The sequence below is a fragment of the Podarcis liolepis genome (genome assembly GCF_965112155.1).
Source record: "Podarcis liolepis genome assembly, chromosome: 7".
Lineage (NCBI taxonomy): Eukaryota > Metazoa > Chordata > Lepidosauria > Squamata > Lacertidae > Podarcis > Podarcis liolepis.
The window spans coordinates 51,372,133-51,394,160 of record NC_139561.1 but is presented as its reverse complement, the minus strand read 5'-3'; the positions used below and the strand labels follow the sequence as shown (position 1 = coordinate 51,394,160).

The 22,028-nt window shown below is 43.0% G+C and overlaps 1 long non-coding RNA gene across 1 annotated transcript in view; it reads left to right on the top strand.

The window, feature by feature from the left end:
• Positions 1-22,028, top strand: part of LOC310712274 — a 92,174-nt gene that overhangs the window by 47,582 nt on the left and 22,564 nt on the right. The window lies entirely within an intron of this gene.

Genomic DNA, 22,028 nt, shown 5'->3' with positions numbered 1-22,028 from the left:
GCAAAGGAGCAGTCAACATGATAACCTCCAGATGCTTTTAGAGTTCAACAGCTCTCAGCCCCAGCTGGTCCATGCCTACCAGCCATGTCCCCAACACCTTGATTCCAGATTGTCTGAATGAGCTACACTTGCTTCACAGAGGACAATCTTCTGCTTGAATGATGTTCTGTTTGAAGGATCCCTCTGTTTGAAGGGCAGCTGAGTGCAAATCCAGTTTCAGTTTAAAGATAAAGAATCATAAGAAGAGAGACCTGCAAGTTGCCCATCAAGAGGGAGCAACTAGGCACCAGACTGAGCACTCAGGTCCCCTGACCATAGGCTTCCCTATATAGTATATTGTATAACTATTTAAATTAATTACTTCCAAATTTGTATTTGCACTTCTATTTTAGCACATGCAAATTTTATGTAAGGGTATAGCTCCAAACCCCTCCCCCCCCAAAAAAAACATAGTGCCTTCCAGACATTCCAGGACTGCAAGTCAGTATAATCTCATTTTATTGAGCATACTAGCTGAGGCTAACCAGAGTTGTAGTACAATGACTTCTGGAGGACACTATGTTGGCTTCTGTGCCCTTTTGTCCTTTTTATAATTATGGTGATGGTGGTGATTTTTAAGTGGCCACACTAACTTGGGGGGTGTAGCCAGTGAGCACATCAACACTGTTGAGGATAGTCTTCCTTCCACATTTGGTGTATGCATCTGGAGAGTGTATTAAAACCTCTCAGGAGTTAATTGGAATGTCCATTTGGGTCGCATTAAATCAGGGCTGGAGAACCAGGGTTAAATGTGGCCTTCCACTCCTCTCTATCTGGCCCCTGGGGCTCCCCCTATACCCTTTCTCCAGGTCACACACCAGCCTTCAGTGTTTTTGCCTGGCAGGACTGTATTACTGAACTCTGATCATATCTCTTTCTTGCCTGAATGAATGAAGGATAGAGAGGGATATGTGAGTGAATGTAGAAACTGGCCTACAGTGCAATTGCATGTCTTGCTCTGGCCTCTTCTAAAACTGACATGTGGCCCTTGGACTGTGGTCCAGAAGAGAATGTGGCCTTCAGACTGTAAAAGGTTCCCCACACCTCACTTAGCATAACTATGTCTTTACCAGCCAAAGAAAGACAGGCAGACAGGGGGCCATCCAAGCTTCACCAGGCAAAGCATTGTACAATATTGCTGGAGGCATTCTCTTTGCTCAGAACAGACTTTGCACAGGGCTGTGTTTGCCCCAATCTTGCTCTTGCTGGCATGTGGCTCCTAGAAGGTTGCCCAGAAGGGAATGAGGTCCTGGGCCTGTAAAATGTTCCTCATCTCTGGATAAGATCATACAGTTTGTTTTCCAGTGAAGTCCCCTGCCCTTTGTTTTTGTTTCTTGCTTGGTCTGTGTCTGTTTCCACAGGAGACAATGAATCCCTTTGACACTTGGAGACAACCAACAAGCTCTGTTAAACACAGTCTGCGGTGAGTAGCTGTTTTGTGTGTTTGTTTGTGTGCCTGCAAGAAAGCCTAACCCCATAATGAGATACTATACATTGGCCTTGTTAAAATGTGGCACTTTCCATTGAACATTGTCAACCCACATCATTATAAAGCCAGAAACCTCTGGATTGCCTCCTTGAAGAGTGTTTGCAGAAGGCTATGATTATAGTGCATTTTAATATGTAACCTTTTATTGTAAACAGCTCGTTCAACAATGTCTGCATTTTGTTTGTCACAAAGTGGTACATTCTAGCTAAGTTAATGATTGATGAGGCTCTACAGTAATTTATTGCATAGACTAAGGAGGTACAACTTGATTGCTGGCTATTCTTTTCTTTTTGTCCCGTCCCCCACCCTTCTTTGGAAAGAAGAGTATTGGTAACTCAAATCCCTGGTTAATACATTGCATGCTTCTGGCATATACATATATACATGGAAGAAAGGGCTTAGCAAAACTGAATAGTGACATGTACTTGGCCTGTAATAAGAGTCCGTGCAGATCAGCTGTTGACATTTTCCTGTACGCTTCCAGATTCTGCTAGGAAATGTTTCCTTCCCAGTTTTGTTACTGTGGTTTCCCTTCCAAATTATCAAAGATTTATGGGCACACCTCCCATTCCTCCCTTCTGTGGGGCATATAGCTTATCTCAGCAGAACCGTGACTGAATACAGTTCTGCATGTACATGACCCAGCCAATAAATGCCAATTGAAAACAAAATGGGGCAGTAAAAAATGTGTCCCCAATCACAATACTGATGATGCTTTGATACCGATGCTGTTATTCCACCCCATAACGGTTGAATAGTTATTGTTGCCTCTTTATCAGGGACGGGAGAGAAATATGATTCCGTTTGCATTGAAAGGCAAACTTACTGAATTTGGACTTTTCGAAACAATACGTAAACCAAAACACAACCATCATTTGAAATTTTGAGTTCACCAAATTTTCCAGTGGAATTCTCCAACCAAGTAACATGTACAAAGGATGGGTATACTCAGGTAAAGTGTGCATATAAATGCATAGATTAGTGAAAATAACATAGAAAAATGTATTAAGTTTGGGGAAATTGCTTTGAAATTGCATGCCAAAAAAGGTGTACATCATGAGAAATTCATGCTAAAATGCTGACAAATTTTCATGAGAACATTTTTTTGAAAAATAATAAGCTGGCTGCTTTGGAAATGTGGAGGATCAGACTTAAGATTGGGACTGTGAGAAACTGATAGTGTGTGGTTTGGCCCTCAGTAAACTCTCTGCCAGGAAAGGAAGAAGAAGTCACTCATGGGAAGACAAAATATCCTCATTTATCCTAAGCCCTCTGGCTTTTACCTTTCACAACCAGTAAGTAATAATGCAATAAATTGACGGGAAACTCAAATTTGGGAATTGCCGTTCTGTGGGTAAAATGACGAGCAATGGTTCGTTACAACTTGTTGTTATGGCCAGAATCCCAAGCACAAATATTTGAAGAGTCATAAAAACAAAAGCATAGGGACAGGCAAATGGAGAAGTGGGCCTGCCTCAACATCTTGACTTAGTCTGAAGTCAATTCTACGCATGAAAACTAGAGACACACACACACAAATGTAATGTAATGAGTCATGGAATGAGTCGTGGAATCACTGGGTTGTTGCCAAACAACTTTTACTCAGAGTAGACCCATTGAAATTAATGGCTCTCAGTCATGTTTATTCACTTTTAATTGGTCTCCTCTGAGTAGTACTAGCATTGGATACAACCTATTGAGTTCGAGGGAGCATTATAGGTTCTCTGCTCAATACAGGGAAACAAGAGCTGGGCACTCCCAACAGATGGCTGCTCAGCCTCTGCCTGGAAACCTCTAGCAAGGAATTGGCCAGCAAACACCAACCACACAATTTGTTCCATTATAATATTGCTCTGATCTTCAAGACATTTCTGCAGATGTTCAAGAGAAATCTACCCCTCTATAGGAATGGGCAGATTTTTTGAATTTCAGATTCTCTTAGTTTCTCACTTAAGTTCAGTTCTCCACATTTCCACATCAATTTGTGATATATTTTTAATTAATCATGAAAATTCATCAGCATTTTAGTTAGTGCAAATTTCTCACAATATACATATTTTTGTATGCTACTTTTCCTCCTATACACATATTTGCAAAACTATTTCCCGAAATATATTGCATTCCTGTAAGCTATTTTTGTCAAGCGCACCTCTTTACTGTGGTCTTTGACACGTGTGTGTGTGTGTGGTGTGTGTGTGTGTGTGTGTGTGTGTGTGTATTAGGATCTACCTCATTCTTCCGGTTGTAAATTGTTTTAACTGATTTTAATCTGGTATTGTGTGTGTGTGTGTTTGGAATGCATGGAATTTTTAATATTTTATTTTTTATGGGGGAAGGACAGTAGCTGAGTAGTAGAACATAAGCCTTGCATTCAGAAGGTCCCAGGTTCAAACCCTGGAGTCACCTAGTAGAGCTGAGAGAGAAGCCTGCCTGAAATCCTGGAGAGCTGTTGCCAGTCAGTGTAGACAATACTGAGGTAGATGCACCAAAACCTGACTCAGTATAAAGCAACTTCCTAGGTTGCCATAACCTCATGAGGAAGAGCATGGAAGAAATCAATATAAATGATACTGCTCATCTTTTTTTCTTGTATGTCCCTTGTTTGGCACTGCTGTGTACCATGAGAAAACTGCCCTGGGACACACTTGCAGTCGCTCTGGAAAAATCAGCTTTATGAATCTGATTGGTATTACATCATTTCCTGCCAGGCAGAGAGACCAGGAACAGCCGAGAGGAATCTCTGAAATATTTCAGGACAATAGTTTTGAGGGTGTTTGATTTACTATTCAAGTGCACACAGCTGCTGGTGGGGAAGAGGGAGGCAGCGTGCCAAGCGGGAGGGAGGGCAGCAGGAGAGAGCGGAAAATTGTTTACAGACAGGGCCATTAAAATGACTTAGAAATAGTTCCCTCTCATTCCTCTCTGCATAAAATAGTTGTCTGTTTCAAATGGATTACCACTTACTCACTGATACACCATTTTAAGTGATGTTTACATAGCACGCTAATAGCAGCCGGTGAATCGACCGCTGCAAAGCTCCAGTGTGAGTCCTTCTCATCCTGCCCCCCCCCCTCACAGCACTGCTTCATTCTGTAGTAAGGGAAGGGCTGTAGCTCAGCAGCAGAGCATTTGATTTGCATGCAGACGGTCCCAAGTCCAATCCCCAGCTTCTCGAGGTAGGCTGGGCAAGCCGCAAGTCAGAAACTCTGGAGAGCGGCTGCCAGTCAGCGTAGACAATATAGTGTGCTAGATGAAGCAACGGGTCGTAAGACGAGCTCTGCCAATGGCCCATCTAGTCCAGCATCTTGCTCTCACAGTGGCCAACTGAATGCCTATCGGAAGCTCAAAGAGCAGGATCTCAGCCCAGCATCACTCTATCCCAGTGGTTCTCTAACTTTTTTCTCTGGGCCACACTTTCAGAATAAAAATTTCCTCTCTCCACACCAGTTTTTGCCTTGATAAGAAGTGCATTGGAAAACAAAAAGAAACAACTCCTAGCAGTTCTTTATGTTGAAAAGATATCTATTCACATTCTGCAAATTAATAAAAAACAAAAGATTGATACTTGCTGGATGCCATAGGGACAGTTGCATATTCTTGCGTTACAGAGGGTTGGACTAGATGGCCCTCAGAGTCCTTTCCAACTCTATGATTCTGTTCTACACTGAAGTGTTTAGATGTTTCTTGGATTGTCCTTGCATTTTCCCACCACACTTGCCATCCTCTCCTGCCACACCAGTGTGGTGCGCCACACCCTTTGAGAGCCACTGCTTTATCCACTTGTGCTTCCTAGTGCCTGATTGAACCCTGCAGAGGCCCCTAGGCAGTCAAAAATGGGAGGCAGGGGAGGCCCTTGTGCGTGTGCTCTAATAGGACAACCTTGAACTAAGAAAGCTTGGTTGTACAGTGGTACCCCGGGTTACATACGCTTCAGGTTACAGACTCAGCTAACCCAGAAATAGTACCTCGGGTTAAGAACCTTGCTTCAGGATGAGAACAGAAATCGTGCTCCGGTGGCGCGGCAGCAGCAGGAGGCCCCATTAGCTAAAGTGGTGCTTCAGGTTAAGAACAGTTTCAGGTTAAGAATGGACCTCCAGAACGAATTAACTTCTTAACCCGAGGTACCACTGTAATTTTCTTTCAAGATCAAATCAATATTATGTTGATCCATTGTGCCGGGGCCCCTAGAAGGCGTGGGGCCCATAGGCCAGCAAAGCCTCCAAGTGTCCCTATTTTCCAGGGATGTCCCTGATTTAGAGAAGCTGTCCCAGTCTCTGATTTGATCCCGGAATGTCCCGCTTTTCCTTAGGATGTCCCTAATTTCATTTGAGAAATGCTGAGGGTATGTAGTTATCCTGAGCCGTCTGAAGGCAATCCTATATAAGGAGGTTTCTTAAATGTTTGATGTTTTATTATGTTTTTACATATGTTGGATGCTGCCCAGAGTGGCTGGGGCAACCCAGTAAGATGTGTGGGATAAAAATAGTAAAATTATCCTTATGGTATGGGATGTCCCTATTTTCACTGGAGAAATGTTGGAGGGTGTGGGCTGGTGCCTACTCTGCCTATTTGATAATCTGGCACTGGAGCTTTCAAGCAACTGGTATTCAGCCTCCGACAATGGAAGTGAAACACAGGCATCGTGGTCAGACGTGGTAGAAGGCAGCTTCCCATGATTGTTTCTGAAGTGAGGTTATGCTCTTGGGGAAAAGACCATAGGTCAGTGGAAAAGCATTTGATTTGCTTGCACAAGGTCTCATGTTCAATCCTTGGCATTTCCTGAGAAGGCTGGGAAAGACCCTGGGCTGAAATGTTAGAGAGCTGCTGCCAGTCAGTGTGGACAGTAGCAAGCTAGATGAACCAATGGTCTGCTTATAAGGCAACTTCCTATATTCCCAGCATCTTTTATGTCTCATGGCTATTGAAATGGCTGCGTAATAAGGGGGCTTAGCTGTTATCAGTACTTCTTCACACAATACGCCATTAACTGATGGAATTTGCTGCCACAGGAAGTGGTGATGGCTGTGGGCTCAAACAGCATTAAAAGGGGATTAGAGAAATCCATGGAGAAGGAGGCTATTGACAAGGATAGCCATGTTTCCTGCTTTATAGAGGACGGTCCTCTTCCATTTGAATGGTTGCCCAGTCCAAGTACATTTAAAGATATAGCAGGAGGGGCCTTGAAGTTGCCCATCAATAATAGCTCCTGGACAACAGACTGAGCAGGCACACACACACATACACATGGCACTACTGTGGAGGCCCCCTCCTGCTCATTCTACTGATTTGGGCCTGGGCTTCTGCCTCAAAGTCCTGCCTTGATGGTGGAGCAGGCTCTTCTTCGCAAAACTCTGTGCTTTAAGTCCAGGACACAGAGACTGTGCTGTTCATGTGTCAAACTACTTCAGACTACAGATGAGGTGGGAGAATTGCATTAACAGCTACCCCAACATCTTTTTAATTGGCAAAATATAGAACACTAAGGGTCAAAATAGATGACTTATTTATTTATCTTAATTAAGAGACATTTAAACCACTTTTCATCATGGAACTTTGAAGTGTCAGGCATAGCCCTACTGGCTTTAGCCCAAACGTAGCAGAGTTTTCCTGCACAGCGAGGAAGCTAGTTGCGGCAGTAATGACTAGTCAGCTAGACTCAGAATAACTATTTACAGGATTTATTAAAAGGAAAAAATAAAACCAGCAGAGTTTCTGCATACAAATAAAAGCAAAATAAATCCTCTCTTTCTCTCTCTCTCTCTCTCATAACCATACACAGCACTTCTAACTCCTAACACACCTAACACCAAACTGTGCTAGCAATCCTAGATAACAGAGTTGAGTGCTGCTCGTTAACCAATCAGAGTGAGTAGTTTCTAGGTCAAGCAGACCTGGGCTTTCTGCCAAGAGTAAATTGACACCAGCTTGAGTTAATTGGTGAAGCTAGAATCTGCAAGTTTCCCACGAGAACCAATTAACAGAAACTGAACACCCCCTCACAGATTCTGCTGAACAATTAACACCAAATACACCTATGTAGGAGATCATTTTTCCAGCAAACCTAAACCCTTGCACATTCGCTTGTTCTTTATCTTTGCCAATGGTTTAGTTAACACATCTGCTACATTTTCTTCACTTGACACATAAGTACAGGTGATTACATTGTCTTGTACACAGCAACGTACATTTTGGTATTTTACAGAGATATGTTTGGAACGCGATTTGAAACCCTCTGTTTTACTTAAGGTTATACAAGCTTGATTATCAATGTAAACTTGTACCGGTTCTCCACAATTTACATTTAAATCTGCCATCAAATGCTTGAAATAAATCACCTCGTTGCACAATTCACTCAATGCGGCGTACTCTGATTCCGTTGATGACACACTTACAACGTCTTGCTTGCGTGACCGCCAGCTGATTAAAGCTCCACCGACCATTATAACTAGTCCTGTGACAGATTTTCTATCTGGCAAATTTCCCCAGTCACTATCACAGTAGCAACTCAACATTTCGTCCTCGGAAGAATTTAATTGTAACATATAGCCAATTGTCTGTTTGAGGTACCTCAGAACTTGTTTTACCCCTTTCCAGGCATTTAGTGTGGGTTTTGAGACCAATCTACTTAATATGCCTACAGCGTAGCTAATATCAGGTCTGGACCACTGTGCTAGATACAATAAACTTCCAATTACAGAGTGATATACATCAGGATGTTCAAATTCAGGACTCTCATCTATGTGAAGTGTTTTTATGAAACCTGGATCCATAGGCACCGCTGCCCCTTTGCAATCCTGCATCCTGTATGTAGTCAGTAGTTGTTTAACTTTGTTCTGCTGACTAATTAGGCAGCTGCCATCTTGGGCCCAGCACACTTCCAACCCTAGATATGTCCTAACCGGACCTAAGTCTTTCACTTTGAACTTACTGGACAATTGCTTGGCAAATCTTTTAGTTTGTTTATCTGTTTTACAGGCATACAATACATCATCTACATAAATCAGACAAAACTCTTGATCACTGCCTGTACCACGTACATAAACACAATTGTCAGCTGTACTCTGCTTAAAACCAAATGACACTAAAGCCTCATGGAAACATTTGTTCCAAGATCTTGCAGCCTGTTTGAGACCATATAGAGCTTTGTTTAATTTCAACACTCTATTGGAACCTGTCTCATAACCAGGCGGTTCGGCTAGATACAGGTCTTCTGATATTGATGCGTGTAAATATGCAGTCTGGATATCAAAATGGTTCAACAGGAGTTTTCTCTTTGCTCCAAGCATTAGAATCAGCCTTACACTGTCCCCCTTAGCAGTAGGTGAAAAAATCTCGTCATAATCTTTTCCAGGCCTCTGAGAATATCCTTGAGCCACTAAACGAGCTTTGTATTTGTACTCTCCTGTCACCAGAGGTTTAAGTTTGTACACCCACCTGCAGCCTACAATCTTTGCCCCCTCAGGCGCTGCCACTGGTGTAAAGACCTTGTGCTCATTCAGAGAGGACATCTCTTCCTCCATTGCCTGTTTCCAGCGCTCTGCCTCCTCTTTTGGTAACTTTAACACCTCCTGAAAACTCTTGGGTTCTGCACTTACACTAAACACATTTGCAGTATCAGGAGAAAAACGCACCGGAGGCACTCCTTTGTTTTGTCTTTTAGATCTTCTGGGAGAAAATTTTTCTTCTGACCCACTTTCCTCCTCAGAACTACGACCTCTCTTTTGTTGCTTAGCAACTGGTCTTTGGCTAACTCCACTTTCTTGAGAGCTCTTATCTGAACTTTCCTCCCCCTCAGACTCTGATTCTCTATGTTTACCTTCAGAGTCATGAAGCTCCTGGGAAGGTTCAAACCAAACCTCAGTATTGGCATGTAGTCTCTCCCAGCCACTATGTTCACAAAAACTGGCATTCCTGGAGATCACAATGCCATTTGTCCCTTCAGCAAAGCGGAAACCTTTTCCCAGCTCCTGGTAACCCACAAACACTAACTGTTTGGTCTTAGGATCTCCCTTCTTCCTCATTTGTTTTGGAATTAATACCCAGGCTTTTGATCCAAACACATGCAAATGGTCAATTTTAGGTTTTTTCTGAAACAATTTAAAGTATGGGGTTGTACCTATTGTTTGATGAAAGAGCCTATTTTGGAGATAACACGCGGTGAGCATGCTCTCCCCCCAATAAGACATGGGCAAATCAGCATCATCAAGCATGGCAAACATAATATCTTGTAAAGATCTGTTTTTTCGCTCTGCAACGCCATTCTCCTCTGGGGAAAAAGCGTTCGTTTTTCTATGCCCAATGCCACGCTTTTGTAACCAATCTCTAAAGGCATTTGACATAAATTCACCACCTCTGTCTGTCTGAATCCTTCTGAGTTTAATGGACAGAAACCTTTCCACAGATGCCACCCAGCCTTTAAACTTAGTGAACACGTCACCCTTATTCTTCATGGGAAAAACCCAAGAATAACGCGTGGCGTCATCCACAATTGTTAGTGAAAAGCGCGATCCACCCCTGCTTACAGCAAATGGACCAATTACGTCCATGTGAACCAGCTGTAGCGGTGACTCACTAACTCTGTCACTTCTGGGGTAAGAGACTCTGTGGGTTTTAACCTTTTTACAGACATTACAATCAAGGTACTTGTTACAACTCTTTAAATTACCCCCATCAGCCAATTCAGACATTTTTAGTACACTTTTCCAGCAAGCATGCCCCATTTTCCTATGCAATAAGTGCACACAGTTGTCATGTATAGCTTTGTTATTCACTGCAGGCTGAGATTTACTGACTACTGCTGCAACTTGAGATCCTGCTTTAAGCCAAAACAAGCCTCCCTCTGACTTAGCAGTGCCTAAAATCTCACCAGCCTTCTTAATAATGCAACTGTCTCCTTCAAAATACACTTTAAACCCAGCTTTTAGCAAACAATCTACAGACATCAGATTGCTCCTTAATGACGGCACACAAAGTACATTTTGCAGGCATTCACGAAGACAAGGAACAAAAACTGCACCCCCCGAAATCACTTCAGAAGTACTTCCGTCTGCTAGAGCCACCTGGCTGCGCTGTGCTGAGTTCTTGGAAACAAACAATTCATCTGAATTTACGATGTGGCGAGACGCTCCCGAATCGACCACCCAGACAGCTTGTTTCACATCAGCACTCTTGACCTCGCCGGTCACCAGCTGAGCCGACTGTTTTCGTTTGAAGAATTTCTTTTTACGCTGCTGCTGCTGATGATCTTGTCTCTGCTCCTGCACCGGCAACTGAGACTTGACCAACTCCGGACATTGTCGTTTTAGATGCGCTGAAGACCCACATCGGAAACAACGCCTAACAGCAAACGCTGACTCCTCACCAGTACGCTGCTTTTGCTTCACCTCTGGCACGGCATGAGAACTCCCTCCAAACCGTCCACCTGTAGAAGCCTCTGCAGCCAACGACCTTTCTTGCCTCTTCTGCCATTCTTCAATCAAACGCCCAGTAACGTAACTGACTGATAAATCACGCTCCTGTATGCCTTCTAGAGACAAAACTAAATTATCCCAGCTTTCCGGGAGAGAACTCAAAATAATAGCCACCTTCTCCTGCTGGTCTAATGCACAGTCTCTTTCCTGTAGCGCAACAAACTTTAACTGTAAACTGTGTAGGTGTTCCTGCATTGTAACCCCAGGCTGTAACATTGCCTTGTACAATGCCTTGCGAATGAACAGCTTGGAAACCGCTGTCTCACGCACATGGAGTTCTTTAAGTGCTTGCCACACACCTCTAGCTGTCTTGATTCCCCTCACATACGGCAACTGGGAATCTTCCAGCCCCAAGACAATTGTGGCCCTTGCTCTTTGGTCTTTATCGAGGTCTTCATCATCAGGCTTCGTAGGAAACTTACTCACCACTTGCCAGAGACGATCCCTCTGCAGCACTGCCTGCATGCGTTCCGACCACAGCAAGTAATTGGAGTCATTCAGACGCTCAAAAGCCATCTGAACCGGTTGTGAGGCCATCTTGAGAGCGATGTCCCTGGAACCCGGAACCAGCTACTCACGACCACCGAGAGAGAAAACAGGAAACACAGCACCCAGCACTCACACGCTGCAGCTGTTGTCCTTGTGTCCGCTGCGTCACCAGCTCACCACAGTCAGGAACCAGCCAGAGAACAACAACTTCTGGAACTACTGGAACCAACACCATTGATGCTGACACCACCACAACTCAGGCTGGCAGCACAATGCCCATAACCTCATGGAACTTTGAAGTGTCAGGCATAGCCCTACTGGCTTTAGCCCAAACGTAGCAGAGTTTTCCTGCACAGCGAGGAAGCTAGTTGCGGCAGTAATGACTAGTCAGCTAGACTCAGAATAACTATTTACAGGATTTATTAAAAGGAAAAAATAAAACCAGCAGAGTTTCTGCATACAAATAAAAGCAAAATAAATCCTCTCTTTCTCTCTCTCTCTCTCTCTCATAACCATACACAGCACTTCTAACTCCTAACACACCTAACACCAAACTGTGCTAGCAATCCTAGATAACAGAGTTGAGTGCTGCTCGTTAACCAATCAGAGTGAGTAGTTTCTAGGTCAAGCAGACCTGGGCTTTCTGCCAAGAGTAAATTGACACCAGCTTGAGTTAATTGGTGAAGCTAGAATCTGCAAGTTTCCCACGAGAACCAATTAACAGAAACTGAACATTTCAGAGCACATTGCTATTCCAAGTCAGAGTACAAAAAGAAAAGTTAATAATTTATTAAACCATCAAATTAAAACCTACATAATACCCTTTTAAATTCAGCACTAATGATCCTCAAAACAAAGCCATTAATAAAGAGTGGATTTAAATAAAAATGTCTTAAGAGTCCTCCTAAAAGTCATCAGTGATGGGGTCATATGCATTTCCTAGAGAATAAGATTCAAATTGGGTGGAGCCACTGCAGAAAAGACCCCGTCCCTTGGTACTAAACAACCATCTACCTTCAATGTGCTGGAGAGCAGGAATAATCATAAACTGCATGAGCTTCATCAGGGTCAGGACCACAGTGCACAGAGAAAGCAGTTCATGGTCCCCAAAACCCTTCTCCCTGCCCAAAGTGCTATTTGCCAGTGGCAGTTTCTCTTCCAGGGAGAATAGAAGCTTCAGCAGTAGGATATTTAGCAGTAGGATATTTTTGTTAACATTTAGGTACAGTGATTCTTTCTTCCTCTTCCTCCTTGTCTCCTTTGGAGAGACAGTCAAACATGTTCTTCCATTAGCCATCTGATGTGGGACGGTGCAGGGAACAGTTTTACCATGTGATCAGCTCTTTGGACAGACAAGAGCTAAGCAAACATTGAAAACAGCCAAAGCCGACTGCTCAAGCCAATGGCTCATTAGGTAGTTCTCCTGCTCACTTATTCATTGGCTTTGATCCCAGGGAGGGAGGGGGAGAGAGAGAGACTAAGACAGTGTTTTTATTAAGCCAACTTTTATTGCCAGATTTTGACCTACAAAGGCTTGTGGAGTCTACATTCCTAAAGCTGCATTCAAATGGAAGCATCTTCTTTTTCTTTTTTCATGAGTCAAGTGCAATGAATAAGCATTAGGGGTGTGCATTCATTTTTTTTTAACAAATGAAAAATGAAAATGAATGGGCCCCATTGTAGCTAAAGTGTACAGCACTCTGATAGGCCTTTATTCCACACAGAACCCTCCAATCACAGCAGCAAGGAAAGTGCCTTGAAAGTCTATAAAAGAGGGAAACAAAGCTTTGTGCTTTGCCTGTGTAACTTCTTTTGCCCTGGGAGCAGTGTGTTTGCGGGCTCCTCTGTTGGTCTGTTCTTTACATTTGAATTAAATCAGTTCCAAGTCTTTTAAACAGGTCTTTTAAACATTTTCAGTTCATTGCACATTCTGTTTCCTTACCTTTGCCATTCCCCTGCAGTTAGTTACCGTAGTTAGTTAGTTAGTTAGTTAGTTAGTTAGTTAGTTAGAGGTCATTGGTCCTATTTATAATTACCGTAGTTCAGATGGTAGTTAGACTGTAAGTAACTTTCAGAATTTGGCAAACTAAGCATAGCATGATGATCAGTAGGCAGAGAGTAGGCATGCCTGTTTCTGTAGCCAGATATGGGTTAGATAATAGGTCTACTCTGCCAGCGGCATAGCGTGAGTTGTCAGCACCCGGGGCAACGCAAGTAATTTGCGCCCCCTAACCCGGGGCAAGGCACGTAATTTGTGCCCCCCCTAACCCCTAACCTGCGAGTTGCCACTGGCGCTGCCGCCCAAACGATGCCGCTTGCCCGGAGGAGGAGGGGGGCAGAGAGGCGAGAAAAATGCAACGGCCCAGCAGCTGCAGCAGCAGCGGCGGAGGCGGGGCTGTGAGGAGGGGCTGCCTGGTGCGTCCTCCGCGGCAAGCGCTGAGAGCCGCTGCTTGCCGGGCGCCTTCAGCCCGGACGCGCGCACAGCTCGTCGGCTCTGCTACAGCCTGCGCCCGAGGCTCTTCGGCGACTCCGGAGGCAGCGAGCGCGCCCCCCCAGATGTTGCGCCCGGTGCGGCTTGCCCCCCTTGCACCCCCCACGCTACGCCACTGTACTCTGCATTTCATATCATATTTAATATCCTAAATTGTCTAGATTAAAAATCATCTACTGGGATAGAGATGAACCAATCTGTCAACTGCCGTTTCAGTCTTTCATTCTTCCTACCTTAAGTTCATCTTACCACATTTCCATATACTTTTGCTATTTTTTAAAGCCAGAAACTGTATAATGAAAGTGCCAGAAGCACCTTTGTGGGGACGAAGTTCCGCAAAGCACCACCACAAATAATGCCCACTTCCAGGTTCAACCCCCGCAGAGCCTCTGAGGGCCGAGGCACCCCAAGACGACCCCCTAGGCCAATCTCAGAACCTGAGAGGGGAGAAGGGGACAGTCTTTCTGATATTTGCTGCTAAGTCATTTATGGCTTATTCCTATAAAAATAAGTTCTGACACTGAAGTCTTCAGTTTGTGCAGCCTTTTTTGTTTTTTTTAAGGAGAAGGGCCATATCTCAGTAACAAAGCACCTGCTTTGCATGCAAAAGGTCCCAGGTTCAATCCCCAGTAACTCCAGGTAGGGTTGGGAAAAGAGTCTTGGTCTGAAAACCTGGATAGCGTGTGCTAGTCAGTACTGATAGTCCAATAGCATGTCTCTGTATACAGCAGCTTCTTATGTCCTGTGCTCTGCCTGAGACTTAGTTTCCTCAGCTTGGCCATAAATATTCCACGATATCACGCGTCCAGGTACTTATCAGCAATGCATGCCAAAAAAAATTGTATTTTCCATAAGAAGGTATGAACTGCACATAACCCAGGTCAGCAACATTTACATACCTCCCTATAATGTGCAGATTGGACCTAAATTATGCTTTCTGCAAAGAGTCCAAACAACCCTTCCCTCTCCCCACTCTCTTTATAGATTTGCAAACAGCCTTCTTTAACCTTAAACTCAATTTGTCATGTTGCCAATCCTGCCATGTGTGGATGATTTACTGCTTCCTGAGGCACAAACTCCACCAGATTCCAAACTGTCCTTATTGCGTTGTGCTTAGTTCCCTCCGGTGCTTTGACCCTTCTCAAACTGTTTACTATAAGTAGGCAGAACAGACCAGTAAGGTGAGTCTTCCCTGTAAAATAAAAAAAAAAATGGGGCAGTGGAAAAGGATAGCTGGAGAAATTCTATAATAGGTGTTGCTAACATGGTGTGCTCCAGATACTGTTGGACTCCAACTACCATCAATCCCAGCCAACGTGGCCAGTGATGATGGGAGCTGGAGTCGAATAACATCTGTAAGGCACTGCGTTGGCTTCTCTGCTTAGGAGGGTATGGGGTTTGTTGTGAAAGGCAGAACTGGTAGCCGATGTGGTGCTCTCCAGAAATTGTTAGATTCCAAAGCCCATCATCCCTGCACATTGTTTGTGGCAACTGGATCTGATGGTAGTTGTAGTCCACAGCATACATCAATCAGTTAGGTTTATGTGTTTATTAAGCATTTAAATGACAGGCAGTGATGGGGCAGCAAGTACACAAATTATATAAGGGCACAATGTGCTGAGCTTCCATACTTAAAACAAACTGCCCAAACCATATCAAAACAACTTCTTTTTGGCCCAAACCTCCTCTTCTTCACCTTTATCTTTGGGTATCCTTGTAAATACCATTAAAGTACTCTATTTTGTGCCTGTTAGTTACAGAACTAAGTCAGATTCATAAATGAATTATGGCCATATAGTAGAGTAGCAGGGAGTGCCTGGCATTGCTTGGGAATTTTCAGAAACCAAAAATGTTTGTGATTTTTAAATGGATAGTGTAATTTCTGAGTTTGGGCCTCTCCCATCATGTAAAAAATCAGGTGAAGTCACATCAAAGTCATGTTGCAGTCCACCATATTGAACAATATGGTGGCCAGCATCCAAACATCAACAGATACTACTGTCCCTACTCTGGGAACCCTGATGCCAAGTTTTGTGGTGATATATTGAGAGATGTCCAAACACATAGAGAATGAACAGACAGACACACAAAATATTTTCCAAAATATATAGTAGAAGTACTGAATCCTATGAGGAAACCTCCACTGATCAAGAGTGTAAACAAGGAGCAAAACACACTTTGTGTTTATTCGGCTTTTTAGTGTGGGGTGTCTAATGGTGAATTTGTGCAGCTGGAAAATCATTTTTCAGAGAACACTAATCTCCTTCAGAGGTAACAGGTTGCAGTGGACAACAGGAGATCCATCCACTCAGGGTGTGTGTGTAAGTGTTGCTTCTGCACAGTTGCATTGTTCTTGTGAATAGAGATGGAGTGGATTTGTGTGAGTCCCAAGACAACCCAGTCCAAAAATAACACTTCAACAGTTTCTCATTTCCAGTATACAGTGGTACCTCGGGTTAAGAATTTAATTCGTTCTGAAGGTCCGTTCTTAACCTGAAACTGTTCTTAACCTGAGGTACCACTTTAGCTAATGGGGCCTCCCACTGCCGCCACCGCACAATTTCTGTTCTCATCCTGAGGTGAAGTTCTTAACCCGAGGTACTATTTCTGGGTTAGTGGAGTCTGTAACTTGAAGCGTTACGAGGTACCACTGCAATATATTCCTCAGATGGCCAACAGGAGACATACAGCTACCCCAAGCAAATGTGAAAGGATTCTTGTAAATTCTTCAGGGCAGTTTGTGGACTCACAAACATTTAAATCTTGGGTGGAAAACAAATCTGTTTTATCGCATCTGTCCCAAACATGTTATACTACCATGCACTCCTGAAGTTTCAGGGAGGGAATGTATTTTCTGTTTGCTTTGTAAACAGACAAGAGTTGTTTCAATCGGAGCAATCCATGTTGTGTTCCAATGAAGATCTGCTTCTTCATCTCACTACAAGAGCTCCATCTTATATGAGATTACTGTAGTTATAAATAATGCCAGCCTCCTGTTTAAACATATTTTTATTTTTACAAATCTGCATTTAAAATGGGCTTTTGTAAGCTGGTTAGGGAAGAAACCCATTCAATAAGTCCTGTTAATCTCATATCAACCATATTTTGTAAATACACAGACATGGCCAATGGTCCCACTGATACTTCATTTCCCAATAATGAGGGAAGTGGTATTTACAGGAAAGATTTAAACATTTCTTTAGCACCAGAGCATGCATTTTTTGTATGTTCTGTATGAACCCCTTAATGTAAAGATGACTAATGTATCCATCTAATTAAATTTTTTACAGCATTCCAGTGCTTGAGTGTCAAATGTTTGTTTCCAGTTTGCCTCCTAATAATACTGTCACATAAATATTCCCATTTTTCATTTAGTGCCTTCCCAATACATATTTTACCATGGGAGAACTGCATTATAACCAGAGCTGGCTCCAGGGGTTTTATTTTGAGTGGGGGGGGGGAGCTTGGGCAAATGTATAGTGCAGATGTTGCCAGAAACACTACAAGCAGGGCTAGTCTGAGCCATTTTGCTGCCTGAAGCAGTGCTATTTTTCTAGAAAAGGAGGTGCTGGAACTCACAGTGAATGCCTCCCTTACAATAGCAACGGCGCCCAGCTGAGAGGTGCTAAAATTGAGTTCTGGTGAGTTCCAGTGGAAGAAAGCCCTGCTGAAGAGGAACACAAAACAGTTGCCCCTCCCTCTCAACTTCCCAAGTCAAGGCTCATGCTACCCCAGCTGGCCAAGTTATTTTGGCATCTGAGGCATAAAATCCCTCAAGCACTTCTTCCTAGGAATAAAAACACAACAATAATAAATAATTAGCCATTTGCTGTCCTCTCAGGGCAATTGCAAGGCCTATTCAGGCATTCAGTCCACCATTTGAGGGGCAGTGGGTGGATGTGGAATGTTGGGGAAGTGCCGCAGGCGCCAGCCACGGAACGTGTTGTGGCGTAACACAAAATGGCTGCCACATCTGAAAGAGCAGAACAAGACACACGAACACAAAATGGTGTGGGCACCACCCATCAATCTCATTTCATGTGGGATTTATGAGGAGATATTTACTGAGACCTTTTGCAGGAGCCATAGGAAGAGCCGGCTGGCGCAGGGTTGGTAGACCCGAATTGTAGACAAACACACGAAAGAAGGCAGGGGCGCACTGCCAAGCCTTGCCCCCTCTGCTGTGTCATCTCTACACACTTAAGACATTTGCCTTGGTTGTTTCAAATGGAAGAAATCCACTTAAAATAGCTCCGTTGATAAAGTTGCTGGAGACAGGCAGAGAGTGCCAAAAGAAGCCTGCAAGGTCTGGCCTCCTTCTGCTAAACAAGAAAGCTTTGTAAATGTGTGCCAAGAGGGTTACTCACATGAGTAGGAAAATGAAGGTGGCAGGGCAGTGTCCGCCTAATCTACCTTTTACAACCTAGTCAAGTCATCCTAAACTCACCAGGAATCCTTTGGTAAGCATTAAATCTTTGTTTTAATTAGTTTCCAAGTTATACTTTAAATGGAGTGACATGACATCCCAATTGGTATGCAAGATAAAGTCCCATAACTAAGGTCACAACCTACAATAGTAGACCAAGGCCTTCCTGGATAATCCCTCAATAGGAAATCTTTTTTACTGAGCTGAAGATCAGACGCAAACAGAAGAGTTTCCAGGGGTCAATCTCTGAAGCATGTTGCTCTCTCCACTGAAATGACTTTTCTAAATGTTCTAGAAAGCCAACTGCACTTTAATGATGGGGTTCATGCTGAAACTAAGCTGATATATCTATGTGGTATTTGCATCTATTTAGATAGCATTCATAAATATTTATTTGGCTATATTAAGATTTCTTGTTAATATGTGTCCTTTTTCTCTCTCTTTCTTCTTCTGTTTGTAAATTCTAATGGCAGTTGACTTCTTATAATGTGCCTTAACAGGGAGGGGGTCAAATCCATGAGCCAAGTAGAAACATTGCTACCCAAATTCTTATTAAAATTCAAAGCTTGTGTGCAAGAACTTGTTTCACCTGTAAGTGATGGTGCCAAGGTGCTACAATGTTATAGTCTTATCCCCCCCCCCTGTGATTTGGGGGACCTTGGATTGTTCTGTGTGGACTTACACCAACCCAGGAGCTATACAGCTCCTATTTGTTTCTAAAGCGTGTGAATATTAAATGCATGGATGGAATTGGGATCAGGCATGATGGTGCTGCCCCCAGTTTCAATACATCATTCCTGTGTGCACAAATCTATATGCAGGAATATAGGCTTCCCCAGCCTACTGAGGTATGGCAAATGGTTATCAGGAAAGGGGCATTTTCAGTGGTAGTGCCTCATGTATAGTATGACCTCACTAGAGTGCCGCACCTGAAGCTGATGCTATGGACTTTTAGGTGTCAGATGAAGACCTTTTTATTCTCCCATGACTTTAAATTTTAATTATAACGGTACATCTATGTTCAATACCTTTAGATCACTACACTAAAATATTACTCCTCCTGCCTTCTTATTTTGGTTTTAAAATGCTCTTTAGTTGTATAGGTCTTGGCTGTCTTGATTTATTTACAATTGGTTTTAGTCTTCTTTTATCTTCTCAATGTTGTATCCTATTCTGTGTTTTAAAGGTCTGTAACCCTGTCAGAGAATTTGATTATATGGGTGGTATAGAAATGTAATAAATGAATGAATGGCTTTCCCCTGAAGTCTTTATGGTTCTGCCATTATGACACTGTTTTAAAGTCTCCTTGCCAATTTTTAATCATATGATGCTGGTCTGTTGTTGTTGGAATATATAATGCTGTTTTAAACGACTGGTTCACAGTCATTGCAATGTTGTAATTTTTTGATTGCGTCTATTGTGTCTCAAAGTTTTTATCTGAGCTACTCTGAGGGAGGATGTTTGCCCTAAGAGGTGGCCTAAAAATATTTAAATCAACAACTGCATTCATCAAACCGCTGATGTCCAGAAGCTCTGGTTAGTTCAGAATGCAATGGCTAAACTGCTGATGTGGGTAGACGGCTGACAGCATGTGAAATCTTTGCTAAAACATCTACACTGGCTGCTAGGCTAGTTTCAAGGCTCTTGTGTTGCTGTACCATGCCCTGAGCAACTTGGGTCCATGATTCCTTAAGGATCACTGGAACTCTTGCCTCGCAGCCCAGTAACTGAACTCATCCAGAGGCGTGCTGTTACTTGACTGACCTCAAGTAGGGTGCATTCGGACATGGGGATGATTACGTTAGGTTTCCTGGTTATAATGCTAGTGCTTCTGCCCCTGTTCCTAATGTTCCTTTTCACACTGCATTACTTGTTGTGTATTGGAACTGTGGCTTTTTTATTGGTATACTGCCATGTCATACTGAATTTCAGTCACACCACTAGCCATGGTTTGACACAACACTAGACATCACTGGACATGTCAGCACCCTCTATGCACATCTGCTCACTCATGATTCACCCATGAACAACAGTGAGAAACAACTATATGCTGGAATATTACCCCAAATTTTCTCATGTGAGTGGTGGTGTTATGCGCAATGAAAAGAAGCAGGGACAGAGCGAAACGCCCATTTTTTTCCCCCCCTGGGTTAATGGGGTTGCAGACATATTTTTCCCCTGTAAGCAATTAACATGGGAACTGGCACTAAACTTCTACAAGATTCCTCTAGATTTCCAGAAGTGATTTTTACATTGTGTGAAAAGATCACATAAAACACAGAAATTTTTCAGGTAAGAAGACTTTCAGGAAATTTAAGTGTCACTGCTCTGATGCTGTGGAGCTCCATTCCAGTAGAGAGTCGTCAGGCAACCTCATTTTTTACTTTCAAGCATCTCTTCAAGGCTTTTTTTTTATGCTGACAGACCTATGCAGCTGTTCAGAATTTTTTTGAGTATCCAGTTATTTTAATGATCGTTCTGTATCATTTTTAAATACACCGCCCTGATGTTTTGCAAGAGGGTGATATATAAATACTTTCATATACAGTAAAAATAAATGAATGCTCCTTTTCTACAGTAGGCACTTCAACTGACAATATCCCTCTCTATCCTCAAATTAGGCAAGCAACAGGCATTGTAAGAGTGCAATGACATTCCTGCCAAGCAAAAACACTCAAGGAAGTTGAAATGCATAACTGGTGAGCTATAACTCATGCAGCTGTGCAACCTAGGGAGAGTCTTGAGGGCCAAATAGGAAGACCATGGAGGGCCACATTTGGCCCACAGACCTGAGGTTCCCCATCCCTGGCTTAGCACAAAAGATGGCTGACTGAGAACAGGCATCATAAAGTGATCCCACAACTGTACCATAAATGAGATCCTTCTGCGAAATTTCAAACCTCTTAAGGGTGAGTTGAGCGGTGCTGTGTGCAGAATTGCAGGTGACCAACAGCCAAGAACTGGGAGATCCATTTATATAGCATCATCACCCTGGTATTCTTTTATGGTTGCAGTTGACCAGGACTGCCATGCTGTAAAGGTTTTATAGAGTGAGATGTGCTATATGAACAGATCCCAAAGCACTTATGGTGTTGTGCTATAATTCTGGCCAGGTGCATCGTTTAGAGAGTGGGGAATATGGCTCTTAAAAAGGGCTGCTTTTTCCCCAATTTAATATTGAATATGTCCAAGACCAGGATTTTGAAGCCTGCTGTTCGTTTTCCTTTCAGTTCCTTTTCTAATTCTGATTTATTTATTTTTTACACTCCCTGTTGAACCCTAAAATGGCACCACCTCCGCCTATTCTGAGCCAACTTGGTCTAGGATATTAAACTTCTGAAGATAACCAGAGTGTGTATTGTATAGAGTGTATATTGTACACTTCGCAGAAGATAAATGTTAAGCAAATGTTGGTTATTAAAATAGAATTTTTTATTGTATTTGCTTTCTTTTGCGTGTAGCTGATACTTATTTTGTTAGTTACTTTGAATGTTGTTGAAACAGAAAAAACAGGATGTGTTTTAAAACAAATGCATGTACAAAAGGAACATAGGGAATAGTTTGAGTCAGACCTTTGGCCATTGTGATGGGATGATGAGCTGCTTGTGCGTAAAATAGTAGTCC